The sequence below is a fragment of the Pipistrellus hanaki genome (genome assembly GCF_964339955.1).
Source record: "Pipistrellus hanaki genome assembly, chromosome: 15".
Classification (NCBI taxonomy): Eukaryota; Metazoa; Chordata; class Mammalia; order Chiroptera; family Vespertilionidae; genus Pipistrellus; species Pipistrellus hanaki.
The window spans coordinates 13714812-13732913 of NC_140517.1; the positions used below are offsets into that span (position 1 = coordinate 13714812).

Here is an 18102-nt window from a genome sequence, read left to right on the forward strand (position 1 = left end):
CAGGAAGGTAGAAAGTTGGACTTGTTTCCAAGTGCAACTTTTCCTTCTCTTGTCTTTCCTTAACTTACCCCCCCCCTCCCCTTTCCATTCTGGTTCACTTTCCCCCTTTTATTTCTCTTAATGGTCACTCTCCTCTTCCCCTCGCCTTCTAAAGAACCAGAGGAGATTGATTTCGTCTTATCTCAGAACACAACATTAACATATATATATATATATATATATATATATATATATATATATATATATATATATATATTTGTCTAGTCTATGGTACGTGTTAAAGTTTTCTCCCCATTTTATTTGTTCTCTGACTCAAGGGAGGTAATTTTCCTCCTTAAAAAAAAAAAATCTCAGATTTGCAATTTAAAGTGGCCTGCTTTCTAAGTCTTTGCTGCTTCTCTTCTCTTTCACTTAAATCTTTAAGCTGTCCCACTCCATTATCGCCCCCCCTACTCCTCTCTTCTTTGAAGATGCTCTCTTCCTCCTTAATTTAAACATTGTTGCATTTGCCCCCCCTCTCAAAAAAGAAAAAGAAAGGGGAAAAGAAAAACAAGAAAAGAGAAAGAAAAAAAGAGAAAAAAAATCTTTAAAAAAAAAATCTTAACCAGGTTCCTATTGTTGCTTCTCTGCATTTCACTTCTCGGGGTGTGTGTGTGTGTGTGTGTGTGTGTGTGTGTGTGTGTGTGTGTGTGTGTGTGTGTGTGTGTGTGTGTGGTGTGGTGTGTATGTGTTTTTAATACATGCATAAACTTTTGGTGCCTCTCTCCCTCTTCCTGGGTTCTTCTCCCATCCTCTCTTCCTGCTCTCCTCGCCCTGCTCATCACTTTCCCCTGTTTTTTTTTTTTTTTTCCTCCCTTCCTCCCCTCTGCCTCCCTCCACCTCCCCCTTTTCTTTTTTGCTGAATCTTATTGATCCAGAAGGTGGCTAATTAGCCCTTCCCGTCGTGCCTGGGTAATGAAGCACATGCGCACTGAATTAATCACAGCCATTTTTTGCAGGAAACTAATTAGCAGAATAAAGATCCAAAGACTTTTTTTTCTTTTCACTCATCAGCTCCCACTTCCAGCGCGTCCCCTCCGACCGCTGCAGCCGCTGCCGCCGCCGCCACCGCCGCCGCCGCCTCCTCCTCCTCCTCCTCCCGGCCGCAGCCGCCGCCGCCGCCGCCGCCGCCTGCTTTGCATCCCAATTACAGCCTAGAGCCGCTGCCGCCGCCGCCGCCGCTTCTCCTCCGTGGCCCCTGCCCGCTCCGGGGGCTGTAAACTCCCCGCCAACCATGCTGCTCGGCGGCAGCGGCGGCGGCGGCTCCGGCTCCCCGGCTGCGGCCGCCTCCCGCCCCGGGCTCCGCCGAGCGCGCTCCAGCTCCGCCGCCGCCGCCGCCGCCGCCAGCAGCGCGTCCTCCGCCGCCGCCGACCCCCGCCAGCCGCCGCTGCTGCCTTGATGGGCTCCGCGGCCCGAGCGCCTGTTTTCGGGATTAAAAGCGCCGCCAGCTCCCGCCGCCGTCGCCGCCGCCAGCAGCGCCGCTGCAGCCGCCGCCGCCGGAGAAGCAACCGCGTAAGTGGCAACTTTTCCCTCTTTTTTTTTTTTTTTTTTTTTTTTTTCCCGCCGCCGCCGCCGCCGCCGCCGCCTGCTCCTCCTCCTCCCGCCGCCGCCGCCGCCCGGACGCGGGGCTCCTCGGGGCGCCCGGGCTGCTTTGCATGGGGCTCGTCCTGCCCCCTCCCGGCTCCCGCGCCCGGCCGCCGCCGCCGCCGCCGCCCGCGCTCCCCGTGCTCGCCCGCCGCGTCCCGCTCTCCTTCCCCCCGCGCCAAACTTTCTCTTTCTCTTCCTCCTCCTCCTCCCGCCGCCGCCGCCGCCGCCGCCGCCGCCGCGCCCCGGCCGCCCCCTCCTCCCCGGCCGCCCGCCCGCGACCCCCGGGAGGGTGGAGGCGCCCGGGGCGAGGCCCGCGCCGCGACTTTGGAGGCGCCGCCGGGCACGGCCGGCCGGCGCGCGGGGCCGAGGGCGAGAGGGCGGCCGGGGTCCGGGCGCCGAGACAAAGGCGGCGGCCGCCGGGGGGGTCCGCGGGGCCGAGAGCCCCCGCCCCCGGCCCCCAACTCTGCCCCACCCCGGGCGGCGCCGGGCCCGGCGGAGCCGCCGCGCGGGGCGCGCACCCGGCCCGGAGCAGCGGCCGCGGCCGCGGCTTGTTGCTGTCGCCGCCGCCGCCGCCGCGGCCGGCCGGGCGCCTCCCAGCCCGGGCCGGAGTGGCCGGGGCCGCGGGCGCCGGGCCGGAGCCTCGGGTCCGAGAGGGGGCGAGGGGGGCGGCGGCCGCCCGGCCCTCTACCTGCGCGCCGGCCTCCCCACCCCGCCGCCCCGCCGCGGGCGCCCGGAGGGGCTCTGCCCGGACACTAGGGGCTCCCGGGGGCTCGGGCCGCGCCGCCCGCCCGGGCTGCACCGCGCCGGGCCGGCCTCTCTCAGGCCGGCCAGCTGAGTTGAGAAGACGTAGGAGGATTCCTTTTCTTTTCTTTTTCTTTCTTTCTTTTTGTTTATTTTATTTTTTTTCTTACGAGAGTCTGCGATTGTTTATGTTCAGTTGCCCACTCTCACCCCTCGTCCTGCCCCATCTCCTCTTTTTCCATGTATTTTTTTTTCTATGAGATGCAAAAACTGTGTTCCTGAATTTCCCATTATTCATTGTCACGTCCATCCCTGTACATCTTTTTGCATGTCTTTGGGGGGACTAGATCCGAGTGTGTTTTATTCAGGGCACTCACATTGTGTGTGGACTCAGGACTTGGAGGCCTTTTTTTTTTTTTTTTTTGTGGAGCTATGGAAATTTTAGAATACATTTCACTTTGCAAATTAATCTGTTGCTTGGAACCTGACTTTCGAAAGCGTACCGTTCCCTGGACTGTGGCAAATTTCTTTGATTACAAGTGCTTTCAAAAAATCACCCCCTCTTTTACTCCTTGTTGCTTTGAAGCAGGGTAAATATGACAATTTTTATTGGTCTCAATTATTGAAACTTGATCTAAGGGACTATATGGAAGAAGGAGGCCGACTGCCCTTTTCTGGCCTCCAGTCCTCCTGACTTTTAAAAAGGGGGTTTGTTAAGTACCTTTAAAGAATATGACTTACGGTGATCGCTTTGGCTGTAATGCAAATTACAGAACATAAATTCACTCTGGAATTAAAAAAAAGACTCGAGTCCCTTCAGTGGGGACACTTGACGATTTATTAGGTTTTTTAAAAAATTACTTTTTTTTCAACTCCCTACTTTGGGAGAATGGCTGGTTTACAGACCAACTTATTCGGAGGTCTTCGGAGGGAGGCTTTGGAAACTGGGCGAGGGGAGAAGATTGATCACAATCTGCATAATCAATAGGGCGGCGTGCTGCAATCCTGTACCTACATTTACTGTAAATTTCTGCAATATCCGCAGCGTGGGTGCTCCCGTGGCTCGCTCGGCTTCTCGGAGAAGCCGTGGAGGCAGTATGACTGCCCACCCCTCCAGAACAATATACGGGAAGTCCGCTCCGAAAGGGGCCTGTGTGAAAACTCCATCTTGCTGTCCAGTTTTTTTGTGTTTTATTTTTTATTGTTTGCAAATCTGTTTACATGGGGGGGGGGGCGGTTCAGGTATTGAACCCCCAATGTGCAGGTACCCTATAGAGAGAAGTGGAAAGTCTTGGAGGGTTTAGGGATGGGAATTTCGCTTATTGGATTACCACTTCCAGGACTCTCTTCAAATCTTCTAATGTTTGGTATCTTCAACTGATGCAAATAATTTATAGATAGGAATACGAGAGAGTAACACACCAGATTGAAGCAATGTCAAAAGTAAGGATTGGTGTGTGTGCGTGTGTGTGTGTGTGTGTGTGTGTGTGTGAGAGAGAGAGAGAGAGAGAGAGAGAGAGAGAGAGAGAGAGAGAGAAAACAGAATACAGACACTTATAGTCAGGCTTGAAAGCTTGGTGGTAGGTGAATCCATATTTGGAGATGATTTTGAAATAGTCTAGCAAATGGTGCACGAACAGGATTTTGCAAAAAGTGTACACGAAGCCAGTCTTGAAAGGATTGTGGTCTGGGGAGAGGAGGTGTGGGCAGGAAAACCCACTCTCAGGCCAGCAGCCTTCCTCTGTCTGCCCGTCTCCTCCCTTCCCCCTCCCCGAGTTTTAGTTTTTAATTACTTAATGCTGAAACGCACAGGGCTTATATAAATATTTGCAAATGCTCTTTCCTATTGATTTCTCTGAATAAACTGGCCTGCTCAGGTCCAGAGAGGAGGCAGTGCAGATCTGTGGAGTTTTTTTAAAGTCTCTGGAGGAGTGTTTGTCTGTGCATGCATGTGTTTATGGGTAGACTTGTAGACATGAAGGTTTGGGGGACCCCCTGCCATGAAGGGTTCAGGCTCTGGGTGGTGTGTGCTGAGAAAGCTGGGCTGGAGTTGGCCCCATGGCCTGGTAGTCCTGACGTGTGTGTGTGTGTGTGTGTGTGTGTGTGTGTGTATACATACGTGCTGTGTGGGTGTCTACACTGGGGGAAGTCTGAATGCATATGCACTTACACTCCCTCCAACCCCCCCCCCCCATAAATACAGAGTTTTCCAGGGCCTTCTCTTGAGGGTCACATTGAGTTCGAAGCTGACCCAAGGTGCAGGAATCCTGTGATAGGGAAATAAAAGAATATACAGAATTGGGGTCAGGTCAGCTGCTCAGAGGCCAAAACCCCTACAGCTGCTTTGATTTTTTATTTTTTGTGTGTGTGTATATTTTAGGCTCCTCCTGCCACGTTACAAATGATGCCTCCCCCTCTCAGGTGTTTGTTCTATAGTTTAAAGGCACCAGAGCCTCTGCCTGGATAGCTGTCTGCTCCCAGCAAAAACAGAAACCCCACAATACCGAGTCCAAAACAAAAAACGAGGGAGGAGAGGGAGGAAAAACCCCTATTGAGTTCAGGCAAATAAGGCTGGGTGTCCAGATCCGATTACAAAGCAGCTTTGAATATGCAAGACAGCACACAAGACCAGTTAGTCCAGTTACAACAAACTATTAAAAAGAGAGAGAGAGAGGGAGGGAGGGAGGGAGAGAGAGAGAGCGAGCGCGGGAGAGAAAAGAAAAGGCATGTTTAGGTCGTAATTTGTTAGTACAAGGAAAAGAATCCCACATAAAGCTGCCTCTTCCACCACCCCCTCCCTCTGCTGGCTCCACGTACGATTCACTCACCCTTTTCTGATCCGCTGAACTATATAGATTCTTTTATTAAAATCTTTTGGGTTTAGGAAGATCGCTGCGAGCAACACATTTTCAGTGTTTTCCGCCCTTTATCTTAGAGGAGAGTTGGCAAGGGTTCTGTGGTTTGCAGTTACACAATATGTTATCATGTTTTTAATCACTAAATCATTGCAGTGGTTATAGATTTACAGTCTTGGGGTATTACAGAGAGGAGCAATGGCAGCGAGATATATATATATATATATATATATATATATATATATATATATATATATATATGCCTTTAAATTACACCCATGTAAACTGAGTGCAGCAGCTGTGAATATGGCCGGCAGACTTCAGTCCCTCCCCCCATTCCCCCTCCCCCAGCATCTTAGTTCTTCCCCCTCCCCCTCTGTGATTTCTTTTTCCCCCCAAATTGTTGCCTAAAATCAGCTAATCTCCCTTCTCCTGCCTTCCTTGTCTCTTTAGCCCCCTCACCCAAGAAAAATGCTCATTTCAGACCTCTCACCCCGGGGAAGCTGGAATCCCAACTCTGGTTTGGAATATAACTTTGGATCAGAGAGTGTACCGGCGGAGTGGATTTCCTAAGACATTCTCATGGTTTCCATGCTGATCCCCTGCACAGGGATGGCGGGCCGGCTGGCTGGCTGCACAGCCCGAGGAGGAGGGGGAGGCGGGAGGAGGAGGGGCAGGCAGGCTCCTGGCGCTCGCCTCCCTGGAACCTCCAGTGTCCTGTCACCGCGAGCCCACTTCCAGCTTCTGTTTTTCGTATTATTATGTAACAGAATCCTTGGCAGCATTAAAAATTCAGTATTACAAGCTGATTGTAATGCTGCCTCATTAGACAGCACTGTCTGGCCTTGTATTAAGTGAAACACAGAGCATGGCTTTTAGATTATAAACACCAATAAATATTAAGGATCAGCACGGGGGGCGGGGGTTGTGGAGTGGGGAGATAGTCAGCTGGGTTTTTGGCCCCTTCTGGTTTCATATCCCCCCCCCCCATCTTCTTCCTTTCCTGTCCCCCTTTCTCCCCCCTCCCCCCCTCCATGGTAACTGTTATCTGTTTTTCTTGGGATGCTGATGTGTTGACCCTGGTGACATTTCAGGAGGGCTTTTTATAGAGGCACCGTGTGTACACAAAAGGTTTGGAAGTTTGTTTTGTTTTGATCCGCAATAAACAGGTCCTTCACTTTGCTGATGTCATTTCCGTTCATATTTGAGTTGTTTATTGTGCTTCTTCGCAGGGCCCTCTCTCCCCCACCTCGCTCTCCAGCCAGAGCCCGGGGGAGGGGGGCACGCTCCTCCGAGCTGCCCGGTCTGGGTTCAGAGGCTGGCAGTTGCATGTCACAGCCGTGTCATCGCAGGGCTTGGCCGCTGGGGAGGATATTCCCAGCTTCCAGTCGGGTTAAACACTCCCACATCCCCTGGCCCTGGTATGTTCACGGCATGCAGGGATTCCTCCTGGCTTCCTTTCTCTGAAGCACCCCCCCGAACACACACACACACACACACACACACACACACACACACACCCCTTGTCTAAGTTGTTACTATATCATTGTCTCTTTCTCCATTCTCTTCTCCCCCCCACCCCCCACCCCCCCCAAAAAACCCAAAAAAACAAAAAAAAAACACAACACACCCCAACCTTGTAAGGATGACTTGGATTCAGTTGCCTATCCGACGCTGGCATTAGCCACTTGGTGCTGTGAAAAAAAGAAAAAAAACAGAAATGTTTTCATTTCCCCTGCCCACAGCCGCCCCACTGTCACCCCCCACCCCTGTCCCCCCCCCCTTTTTTTCTCTTCCTGCTCTCTGCCTTTTTGTGGACATAAAGGCCGCGCTGGTGTTACCAAAAATGACCTCAGTGTCCAGCGTTCCCTATTGCCATGTGATCTACAATGGGAATCCCCCCTCCTCCAGAAATAAAAAAAGGAGGGCGGGGAGCGGAAGGAGGAAAAAGCTGACGGGCCCAGGGCCCTCCGGGCCTCCCTCTAATAGGATGATGGGTTTTAGGTTTTAAAAAAGAAATATTATTGTTTTGTTCTTTCAGGTTTGGAAATAATAGGGGGAGAGGGGAAAGCAGTCATTAGGAAGTTCACTGAGCTGCTTTCCAACTCAGACGGGTGAAAAATGAACCTGCATTGACACTTGGCTCCGTGTGAAAGGCCCGGTCACCTCTCCCCCCTTCGGTGGCCCTGGCCCTTTGTTCCCGGAGAATGGAGCTAAGGTGCTTTCTCTCCGGACCAAAGGCGGCGGCTAGGAGTCCCCTTGTGCGCGCATCGCCTCTGGATGGCCTTCTCATGGTTATTGTCAGCCCAGACCCCTCCCCACCATCGCTCCGGGCAGGCACAAAAGCAGAAACATTTGTCCTATTTTTTTAACCTCTTTGTTTTAGGGTTTTCTTCCCCCCCTCATCCATTCTTTAAATTTCACAGTTTCTATTTGTCCGCAGAGAGACAAACGGAACAGCATGAAGCACATTTTTATCGTAGGCCTCGCTGGCGATTGGAACAGCCTCAATAGAAATCCAAATTCTAAAACACTGGCTTGGCGGACTTGGGGAGGATCTGTGACATTTCAGCTCGGAGCTCTGAAATCAGATTAGCGCAGATTTCAGACAAAAAAAATGCAGCTAAAATGAAAAGATAAGAAAATGGGATTCCAGAATCATTTGGGGTGTGTGTGTGGGAGGGGGGGGAGTGTGAAAAGGGTCATCTTTTGTTTATCTCTTAGAACCCTGTCCCCCCCCAAAAAAGTGGTCACTTGATCGGAAAGAATGGCAAACCCAAATGAAATTCTTCATTAAAAAAAAAAAAATTCTGATCTTGGTTATGGTGCTCCTGGTAGATCATTTAATTGATTGTTTTAATGCATGTGTAAGGGAATTGTTGGCACATACTGTGGGATTGATGCTGTGTTGAGAATTTAAAACACACACACACACACACACACACACACAGGATTTATATAAAGAAGCCATGTCCCCTCCCCCCTTTTTTCCCTCTCTCCTTTGCTCTTTCCTTTCTTCTGCCTCCAACCTGCTTCCCCTCCAAGAATTCAGGGTGTCAGGGGGCGTGCACACACACATGGGCTGTGTCAGATCCACCTTTTCTTCCTGGCCCCAAACAAAGCGTCCCTCTCCCGCCCTGTATGGACCTTGATTGCGATGCTGTGTCCTTAAGCATCTGTCTGCCTTTTCATTAAAATTCTCAATTTCAAGGTTTAGAAACACAAATGTAAGAATCCCCCTGGGTATAAAAGTCTTGCATGACAAATTCTCTTTGCCCTTTCAGAAATAATATTTTGTTTAAAAAAAAAAAAAAAGGAAAGAGAGCAAGCTTTTTTAACCCAACGTTTTTAAAGCTAGTTTAAGGAAAGTTATTTATTTCTGCTTTCTTAAACTGGGCTTTGTAACTTCACACGAATTGGGAAAGCTTAAAAAATGTTTGCTCATTTGTGTCTTGTGTGTGTCACTGACAGGTTTAGGGTCTGAGCTGGGGAGGGTGGGTAAGCAAGCTAGATAAATGTTCCACCTACAATTTGGGGGTAAAATTAATCTGCGGAATTAGCATCCTAGCGATAGATGGGGCCTTGAGGTTGGTGTCAGAGAAATGTGAATCAGAGCATCTGTGTGTTATGGAGGTGAGGGTGGGTTGTTCTCAGGAGAGCCTGCATTCTGTCCCATACCCAGGAGGCCTGACCACCCAGCAGGTACCAGGCCCATAAATATAACTGCCTAGAAAAGATGGGTGATAGCTGGGCATTCAGCTCCAAATGTTTCCTAGTTTATTTCAGGAATATTCACACATCACCCCCCCCCCCCCATTTTTTTCTTTGTTAAAGCCTCAAGGTTATTTAAGCACTAGTTTCAAAATCAATGTGTATGTATAATTTAATAAAAAAAAAAATAGAAGGATCTGGAAGAATACACAAATCCGCCTAAACCCAGTTGTGCTGTGAAAAGAGAGCCCAGGTTTAGCGAGGAGTCAGAACGCTGACATTCACTGAATCTCAGCTCAGAGATCATATTTACCTTTGCTGAAGTGAAAGGATACAGCATGGAGCCCGGGTGTGCATGTGGGGAGAGAGAGAGAGAGAGAGAGAGAGAGAGAGAGAGAGAGAGGGAGAGAGAGAGAGAGAGAGAGAGAGAAAAGCCAGTTGGCTCTGTTCAGATCCTTGTAATTCACCAGCCAGCTAAGCCCTAGGGGGGCTGGCCTCTGGTTTGGAGAGTGAGTAAGGGGAGGAGTAGGGAAGGAGTTAGCATCCCTGATTTAGTTTTAAATATTTATCCTTTCGGCTGTTGCCAATTACGCTTTCCAGATGAGAGGCTAGTTATGGAGAACTGGAAGCAGGGATTGCCTTTTCTGAGAGTGGGTTTATTTGTCAACAGCGTTCGGGACAGGGTGGCGAGAGTGCAGGGCTTGTCTCCCGCTGGGCAGGCCGCCGGCTGATCAGGAGGGCCGGGGCCTTGCAGAGTCACAGGACAGAATTTGCAACACGCGTTTCAGAGAAACTGTGGATTCCATCTGTCAGTGCAAAAGTTGCAGATGTCCCTCTGAAGAGGTATTCTTTTCTTTAACGAAGGAAAATAACTTTGGGTAGAGGTGACATGCCAGCCTTGGTGCAGTCCTTTATATTCATAATGGCAGAGGCCACTGATCACTTGCCTGTGGCCTACCTGTTCATTTGCCGCCTGTAACAAAGGCAGGCTTGACCAGGCCTCGCCGTGTGTAGCTGGTGCCAGATTAAATCCAGGAAAGGGATCTCGGCTGCTCTGAGTCCTGTCCGTCAGGCCTCTCAGGGGCAGGAGGCAGGTTGCAGGTGGGACACTGGCGGCAGCAGGGCAGGTCAACCTCGGGGGCCTTGTTTCCAGCACCTCCTCATCCTTGCAGAGCATTTTATAGCTGGCTCTTTGGGCTCGCTGGCTTTTATTTTATGGAAGATGTTTATGTGTAGGCCCACAGGTTGATGATGTCACCAGATTACAAGGTTGCCCCCTGTTAATAAAAGTTCAAACAAAGCAGCAACATTTCCTGGGAGTATAAACATGTCCCCCCCTCCCTCCCTCCCTCTCTCTCTCTCTCTCTCTCTCTCTCTCTCTCTCTCTCTCTCTCTCTCTCTCTCGGATTTGGCTGAGGGGCCCTGGGCTGCTGCTTCCAGGTAAGGGGTGGGGGCCCGGAGCCTGCCTTCTTCCTGAGATTGCCAGGGGCCTCTCGGTGGGGCCTGTGCCACGGTGCTTGCATTATTGCTAGCATCATCATCTTCATGTATTATTCATAGTCACTTTTTCAATTAAATTATTAATTGGTTTTCGTTAAGGTGTTCTCCGCTCACGTGGCTAATATAAATAATAGCGTGTTTTGAAAACACCACCTGTTCCTGGGCCCCAAGTCAGGCGGTCTGAAAACAGCTCCTCGGTGGTGATCAGGCCCTGCTTTATGAAATCATCCTCTACTCTCCTTCCTCCCCTCCTCACTCCCCGCCCGCCCCCCTCCCCCTTACCCTCTCAAGTGTGACAGAATTTGGCTTGTGCTTTCCTTTGTCCCTAATCGGACATGATTCCCCAGAGGCAGTCTTTTCTCCCAGGGCCCTAGCTGGAAAAAAATAAAATAAAATAAAAATTAAAAAAAAAATTTGGACTAAAATGGAAAGAGGGGGTTCGTCTGTCTCTAACAAGTGAGATATTTACATTCATCGGAGCCCAGGTTGTATTGTGTAACACGCCTCGGACATGGTGACATGATAGTTTTCATCAGCCAGGCATCCATCCCTGCGCCTCCTGCATCCATGTGTGTGCTTAATGCTAATGCGATTCCATACATGCAGCTCCTCGCCTCGTGAGCTTATTATATTTCTAACACTTGCATGGTTCATTATTGTGCAGTCGGAAAGGGCTCTCTCTCCGGGCTGTGGGGCCAGCCTGGGTGGGTGGCTGGCTTTCAGAAAGGGGAAAAGCAGGTGCCTGCCTCTCTGTGCCCAGAGAATCCAGAGTAAATTCAGACTGAGCTTGGGGTTGCGGGGGAGGAGGGGGGGACAGGGACTTCCGGTGAGAGCCCTGTGGTGTGCTCTTTGCAGAGCAGAATGGGAAAGGCGAAGTGTCCATCAAGGGCTTTGCCCAGCTGGGGTGGCCGCGTGCAGTCTGACCCCCCAGGTGGACTGTCCCCGCGGAGGGCGCGATCGGTACCCATCTGAACCTGTGTGGGTAGCTTTCTCAGGAGAGTCTTGTTCAAGAGACTTAACTGCACATGGAGACGCCTTTTCCCCACTTTTCTTCCTCTTTTTTTCTTTCTTTCTTCTGTCTCATTAAAAACTGTCCTTACGGTAAACTCTCCATGGGGAGCAGGGGGTGTTTTTGTAAGTTTCTGCAGCCAGGGAACAGGAGTTGCTCTGTACAGCAGTTAACAGGATGGGTGTGTGTGTGTGTGTGTGTTTCACATAAATCCCCATCCACGCTGGCTCATGTCCCCGGGCCACAGCGGCCCGGCCGGGACGTGGATGGGGCCCAGAGCACCTTTTCTGTGGCCCAGGGCGCGCCCCTGTCCGCTCGCCGGCCTCCAGGCCGCCTGCCGGCTTTGAGTGAGCGGGGGTCAGCGCCGGGGGAGGCCACGCTTTGTTCCCACCCGGCGGCGGCGGGTGGCGGGGAGGCTCCCCCGGAGCCGCTCGGGGCGCAGGGCCCCGTCCCCAGGCGCGCAGCCCGGAAGCCGGGGCCCCAGCACGGCCCAGGGCCCGGCCGGCCGCCGGCGTGCGCCCCGCTCCCCGCGGGCGCGGCCACCGCGGCCGCCGCTGCACCGGCCTGCGCCCGGGCGACTGTAGATGTCAGGCTTTGCCCGGGGAGCCGCGCGGCGGCGGCGGGGCTGTGAGTTTCAAATTAACCTTCCGCTTTGTTGCTGTGTAATGTGGATCCCCGAAGGCCCCCGCCCCGCCCGCCCCCCTCCGCCAGCGGAGCTTCATTTACATAAAGCGGCTCCGGGCGGGCGGGCAGCGCGAGGTGGGCAGGCAGGCCGGCCGGGCACTCCGCGCCGCGCCCCTCCGGGTGCATCTCCGCCGCGCCCGGCACCTCCCTCCTCCCTCCCTCCTCCCTCCCGGGGAGGGGCGACCGCCGGCCCCGCCGCCGCCGCCGCCACCATGAGCCCCCCTCCCCCGCCCGCGGCCCCCCTCCACCTGGGCAGAGCCGCCCCGGGGCCCCGGGGGCAGCGGGAGGTAGCGAGCATGCCGCCCGGGGCGGGGAAGTTCGGGGCTCCGGTGCCGCTGGAATTTGCCGCCGCTGCGCACGCCCCGGCGGCCCCCGGACCTGCGAGCGCCTCCTCCCTCCGGAGGTGCGCGGAGCCTTTGTGTGCCAGGTGAGTGCGGCCCCCGCCCCCGCGGCCCGCCGGCCCGCCCGCCGGGCTCCCTCTGCAGCCGGGCGGCCCGGAGCTGCAGGCAGGTGCCCGGAGTCTCTTGGCTGAACTTCCCCTTCTCTCCGGGCCCGTGGGGGAAGGGCCCGGCTGGATGCCCTGGAACTCTGAGGTCCAATGGGAACCTACCTGGGCTGAGAGCCTCTCACGTTCTGCCGGGCGCAGAGTGGAAAGCCCTTCCTCCCTCCGCTCCCTTCCTTCCTTCCTTCCTTCCCTCTCCCCCCTCCCTCCTTTGCTCACTTGGCTTCTGGATCAGTTCCTGCCCTCCGAGTACTTGCGGTGCTGGTGTCACTTCAAAGCGCGGGTGCCTCGCCGCCTCCGCCCAGACAGGCACCCTTTGCAGCCCCCCCCCCCAGGAGTCCCTGGTCAGCTGAAAACAGTGTGGGAAATGCGCTTGTTGTGGAGCCGTCGGAGGGGGGAAGCATAGTTTGGGAGCTGGTGGGCAGAGCCACCCGACCACCCTCTAATTTTTAGTTTGTTTGCACTCTGGGAAAATCAGAGCGGCATTCATTTCTGAAGGGATGGGGAGGGGTGGGCAAGAGGGAAAGCTGAGATGTTTGTCCTGCTAAAAGGAGCAGGAGGAATGTCCAAGTTAGGCCAGTAGCAGAAATTTAAAAAAAAAATCATTGTAGGCCGAGAGGAAAAAGAACTCTCTGCTTTAGACATACCTGAGCTTTACTGACTGATGGAGGGCAGAGGCCGCCACCGCTCAGGCCGGGGCAGCTGAGCGCATCGCCTGGCGCAAGCACGGTCCACACACTGGCTTAAAGGAAGCCCGGGCACAGGTGACCCCAGGAGGTCCTTCTCCCCCCTCCCTCTGTGTGTGTCACGTCACTGGCCTCAAGACTCTGAAAGCCACTGAGGGGTAACCTCAGAGACAGGCAACCTGGGCCTGCTGGGCTGGGCAGGACGCATCAAAGCAAAGCCAGGAAAACAAAACGTCAGCCTTAGAGGCAGATAGCGAGAACTCTGCACGTCATCTTATTCCTTCCCATGCTTTGAGATCTTTGGAGACAAGTCACTCAATACATAGAATAGAATTTAAGGCTCACACCAGCTGGGAGCTCCGCTTCCCTGCCATCAAGCAGCAGGTGTGAGTGTGTAGAGTGGGCCCCCAGAGTCCCCCTCGTTCCTAAATTCAGGAGGTGTCAAACCTTCATGTTCATTTAATGGCTGTGGTTTCTGGATGGTTTTCAAGGGGAAACCCTAAAAAAATCACGAGTTCCAGGGAGGCTGGGCTGGAGAGGGAAGCCTGAGTCGCCGGGGCCTGAGATGGCCTCTGAGAGGAAAACACACACACCTTCTGAGGTAACCCGATCGAGCAGAGGCCCAGGCCAGGAGCCCGGGGCCTGTTCCTTGTTATCAGACCTGCCAGTGGCGGCCTGAGATTCGGAATCCTTCTCCTTTACCCAACCCAAACACGAAAAGCAATTAGGGAGCAGAGGTGGGGTGTGAGGGAAGTCAGGAGACCCGCAGTTGTACATAATTTAAGGGTTTCAAGAATGGGGGTCATTGGAGGAGAGGTCCGTACAGACCTGGGTGTTTGCACACCTGTATTTGTGTGCACTGTACTTCGCAGAGACCCCTCAGAGGCCCCCCTTTCAGAAGGTGACTTTTCCTCCCTCCAGTTCCTTCCATCACAGGACTAAGGAGATTGTCTGCATTTTCGTTTCCAGCGTGTTTTCAGGGAGCGTGTAAGTGCCTCTCAGAATGGGCGAGGGTCACCCTTGGCTCCTTTATTTAATTACACAAGTGTTATTTAACAACACGGGGCAGATGCAGAAGCAAGCACTTTCCCGATCTGAAAATAGTCCTTTTAGAATCGCAGGGAACTAAGTGCCTGGGAGACCCACCGTGTCTTTATGACATGGGTCACCGTCCCTTTCCCAACTCCTCTTTTGAAATGGCTGCCCTTTCGGTGGGAAGGAGCTTTGCTGATCCCCCCAGTTCTCCTGAAAACACTTTTGATTGACAGGGAAACTATTGAGAAACCCTTTGCTTATTCTTCCAAAAAAAAAAAAAAAAAAAAAAAGGAAAATCTGTGCTGCTTCCCCAGCCACCTGACACGTTTCATTTTGGTTTCTTCCCTTCCGCCTTTTATTTGCACAAATGAACACTCGGGCTGGGTGGAAGGGGCCCAAGGAAAACAGTGCTCTCAGCAGGCCTGCGTTTGGCTCCTCCCACCAGGACAGCGGAGTGCCCTCCTGGCCGCTTTCAGGACAGGCTTGGCACGGGTGCCACCGCCTTGTAAACTTGGTGCCAGTTGGACTGACCGGTGGCTGGGAGCTAAAATAAGCGAGATTTCAGTTTTCATTATTATTTTAAATGATGATTGCTAGACACTTCCAGGACAGGGGCCTGGCTCACCTTGGATGACCCAGCAGTTGTTAGTTTCATTAGCATAAATACCAGCAAAATATCATCCGGGACTGGTGATGACTTAGCTAGGACCCTTTACTTCTGGTCCCCATGTGGTGGCCAGGAAGCATGTCCTTATTGTCCCTGTTACTATTAAGGATTTTTATTTTTTTATTTATTTTTTATTTTTTTGCTTCTGAAATCTTCATGTAAGAAATGCAAGCAGACCCTCACCTAAGAAGTTGTTTTTTTGTTGTTTTTTTTTTGGCATAGTTGCAACAGTTTTATGTTAAAAAGTAAATATTTAAGTGACCAAGCGGTGCTTTATGAAAGCATAGGAAATTGGTGGGAACCACTCAAAGAGGAAGAAAGTGAGTTGTCTTTACAACCTCTTTTGAGGGGAGCTGGCTGCTTAACCCGAAGGGCTCGGCCTGGTCCTGGAGGGGGGGCAGCTGTGATTCTGCCTGGGGAAACGCACACAACCCAGCACTGCAGGGATAATGCACCTGACGCCCACCATCAGTAACCTCAGGCAGTGCAGTATGTGCTGTGGTTTATACTTTCACTTGTTATTGAAATGGCCGCTTGCTCTTAGCCTGGCCTATTTCTGCAGTGCTTGGGCTGGTTGGCCTACTCTGGCCCCCAAGACCGGCATAATTAACCAGGATGGGGGTCTGGGGGGGGGCGGTGCCATAAACACACAGCAGGAAGGCACATCCCATTAGGGTGAACTTCATAGGGACTTTCTCCACGTGCTCTGGTGTGAGAATACAATGGCCCTGGCGATGGTTAGCAGTCAGAGCTCAGAATCGCAGGCCTCTCTCTGCCTGGGTTCGAAACTATGGTCAGGGAGAAAGGGGACCCAGTGTTACTAGAAGCCAGGCAAGGGAATTCCTCTGCAGGAGCTGATCTCAGTCAAATCCCCAGAGGTGCCTGCTCTGACCCAAGTGTGTCCCGAGTGCTCCTTGGGCCGCTCCGATTGAGAAACAGACACACAGAAGCCGAGATTGAGTCAAGCTGCCCCGAGGGAGAGACCCAAGCAACAACAGTCTTGGCTCACTGGCAAGCCACTCTCAACATCCAGATTGAGGGGGAGAACTGCAAAATCAACAACTGTCAGATTCCTTTTCTGTGTGATTTAAAGTTGGCTGCCAGACCGTTCTCTTTGAACATGTGCGAAGTGACAGTCAGATGTTAGAAGGCTTTTTCCCTGCTAATGTGGTAAATGATTCCTGTGTGGATGGAAACTGGGCCATGGGCTTCATTCCGCGGGGGCGGGGGGTGGGGTGGCCAGGACAAGGTTTGGAGTGCTTCGGCCTGGATGGGCGCATTTCTAGAGAGTTCTTTTGCCCAAAGAAGGTGTCTTGGTTTCTTATTGGTTACTTTTACAGGTGATTCTCTCTCTCTCTCTCACACACACACACACACACCCCTGCTGTTTCTCCCCTTCTGTCACCCTTCATTCCTGGAGGTTCTTGCTTTTGCAGGGATAAGGGCATGAATAAGAAAGGGGTAAGAGACACGGAAAGTTTGCTGGGGTGGCAAATTTGGCTTCATTTCAGAGCACGATTTCTGTCTTGTTGGTTTTAACCCCAGTCAGGGCCTCTTAGCAAAATGCCTGGGCTTAGCCTGCCATTTGGGTGAGCCCTTCTCCCATGGGGGGACGGGGGGGGAGGGGGGGGAGAGTCACGGTGCAGTCTTGTCAACATGGAATTAATGCATGTGGGTTTTGATGTGCACTCCTCCCGAGGGGCCTTAGCCAGCAGGCCTCCTGTGTGCGGGAGGAGGGGGGGAGGGAGCGTCCAGGGGGGTTTAGCTGCTCCTGCTTGGACTTCAGTGCTGCCTCCAAGGTGTCTCCCTCCTCGGCCCTGCCTGCACCTGGTCTCAGGCTTCCATGGGAGGCCTGGGATGGGCAGTGTGGCCAGTGACTCCTCCTCCCGTGCTAGTCCCTTCCGGCTGCTGCTGCTGCTGCTTCTGGGCTGGGCCTCGCCAGGGAGCCCCCTGGCAGCAGCCGCTCTGCTCCTTGTGAAGACAGGGGAGCACCTGATCCTTCTCCCCTTCCCTCCTGCTAATCACATAACGGCCTTACGGGCTTTCTCCCACGATTATCTCCCCTTCAGTTTTAAGTGGGTCTTCGGGAGCAACAGTTGGGAGCGTAGGGAGCGCCTTTAGCCGTCCGCGGGGAGGCTGCACTGGGAGGGCCGGCTCCGCTGGCCTCTGAAAAGGCGGCGGAATTCTCATCTGCTGCCGATTTCACGCACTGTCCCCCTGTCCCCGGAGCGGCTTCAGCCACAGACCTTTGATCTGGGAGGGAGACCTCCCCCAACTCCGATGCTTCTGGAGACCAGGGGCCCAGGCCTGCTCCCTCCTCCCCTTCCCCTCCCTCCTGCCCTTCTTCCCTCTCTCCCTCCCTCCCTCCTCCTCCTCCTCCTCCACCTCCTCTTCTTCCTCTCTCTCTCTCTCTCTCTCTCTCTCTCTCCCTCCCTCCTCCTCCTCCTCCTCCTCCTCCTCTTCTTCCTCTCTCTCTCTCTCTCTCTCTCCCTCCCTCCTCCTCCTCCTCCTCCTCCTCTTCTTCCTCTCTCTCTCTCTCTCTCTCTCTCTCTCCCTCCCTCCTCCTCCTCCTCCTCCTCCTCTTCTTCCCCTCTCTCTCTCTCTCTCTCTCTCTCTCTCTCTCCCCCCCCCCCGTGTGTGTGTGTGTGTGTGTGTGTGTGTATGTGTGTGTGTGTGTGTGTAGGGGATGTAACCTAAAGAGAGGGGCTGAGATGGGGCCTGGGTGGTGAGACGTGCTGGGGGCTGGCAGACTGCATCCCTGGGGCCCGTGGGGAGGGGGCCGAGGAGCAGTGCTGCGTGTTCCCTGGCGGCGGTGCCCCGTTTACTCAGGAATGCGGCTGCAGGAGAATCCCCCGGGCCTGTTGTCTGAGCTGGATCTTGAATGAGGCCCGCGCCTGTGCACATGGCTGTGCTGGGCTCTGCGGCTCAGTATTAAAATTCCAGCTCACAGGCGGCTGTCTGTCTTCTCGCTGGAAACTCCTCGGCGGAGAGGCTGGAGTCAGATTAGCGGAGTGAAAAGACCAAGGGGCTTAATTTGATATTCGATTTCAGCCCTGCAGGCGCCCCCCCCCCCACACACACACACA

General features: G+C 53.4%; 1 protein-coding gene across 5 annotated transcripts in view; it reads left to right on the forward strand.

Moving 5' to 3' along the window:
• The first annotated feature begins 862 nt into the window (after nucleotides 1-862).
• ZFHX3 (zinc finger homeobox 3) overlaps nucleotides 863-18102 on the forward strand; it is a 239300-nt gene continuing 222060 nt past the window's right edge. Inside the window, exons 1-2 of one of the 5 annotated variants that reach the window (XM_084906952.1) lie at nucleotides 863-951; nucleotides 1054-1551. The gene's annotated coding sequence lies outside the window, so the exon portion shown is untranslated. Of the gene's footprint in view, nucleotides 1552-12187; nucleotides 12554-18102 lie in introns of those variants that run through there. The other 4 variants (XM_084906955.1, XM_084906956.1, XM_084906953.1 and 1 more) reach the window with 4 other exon arrangements.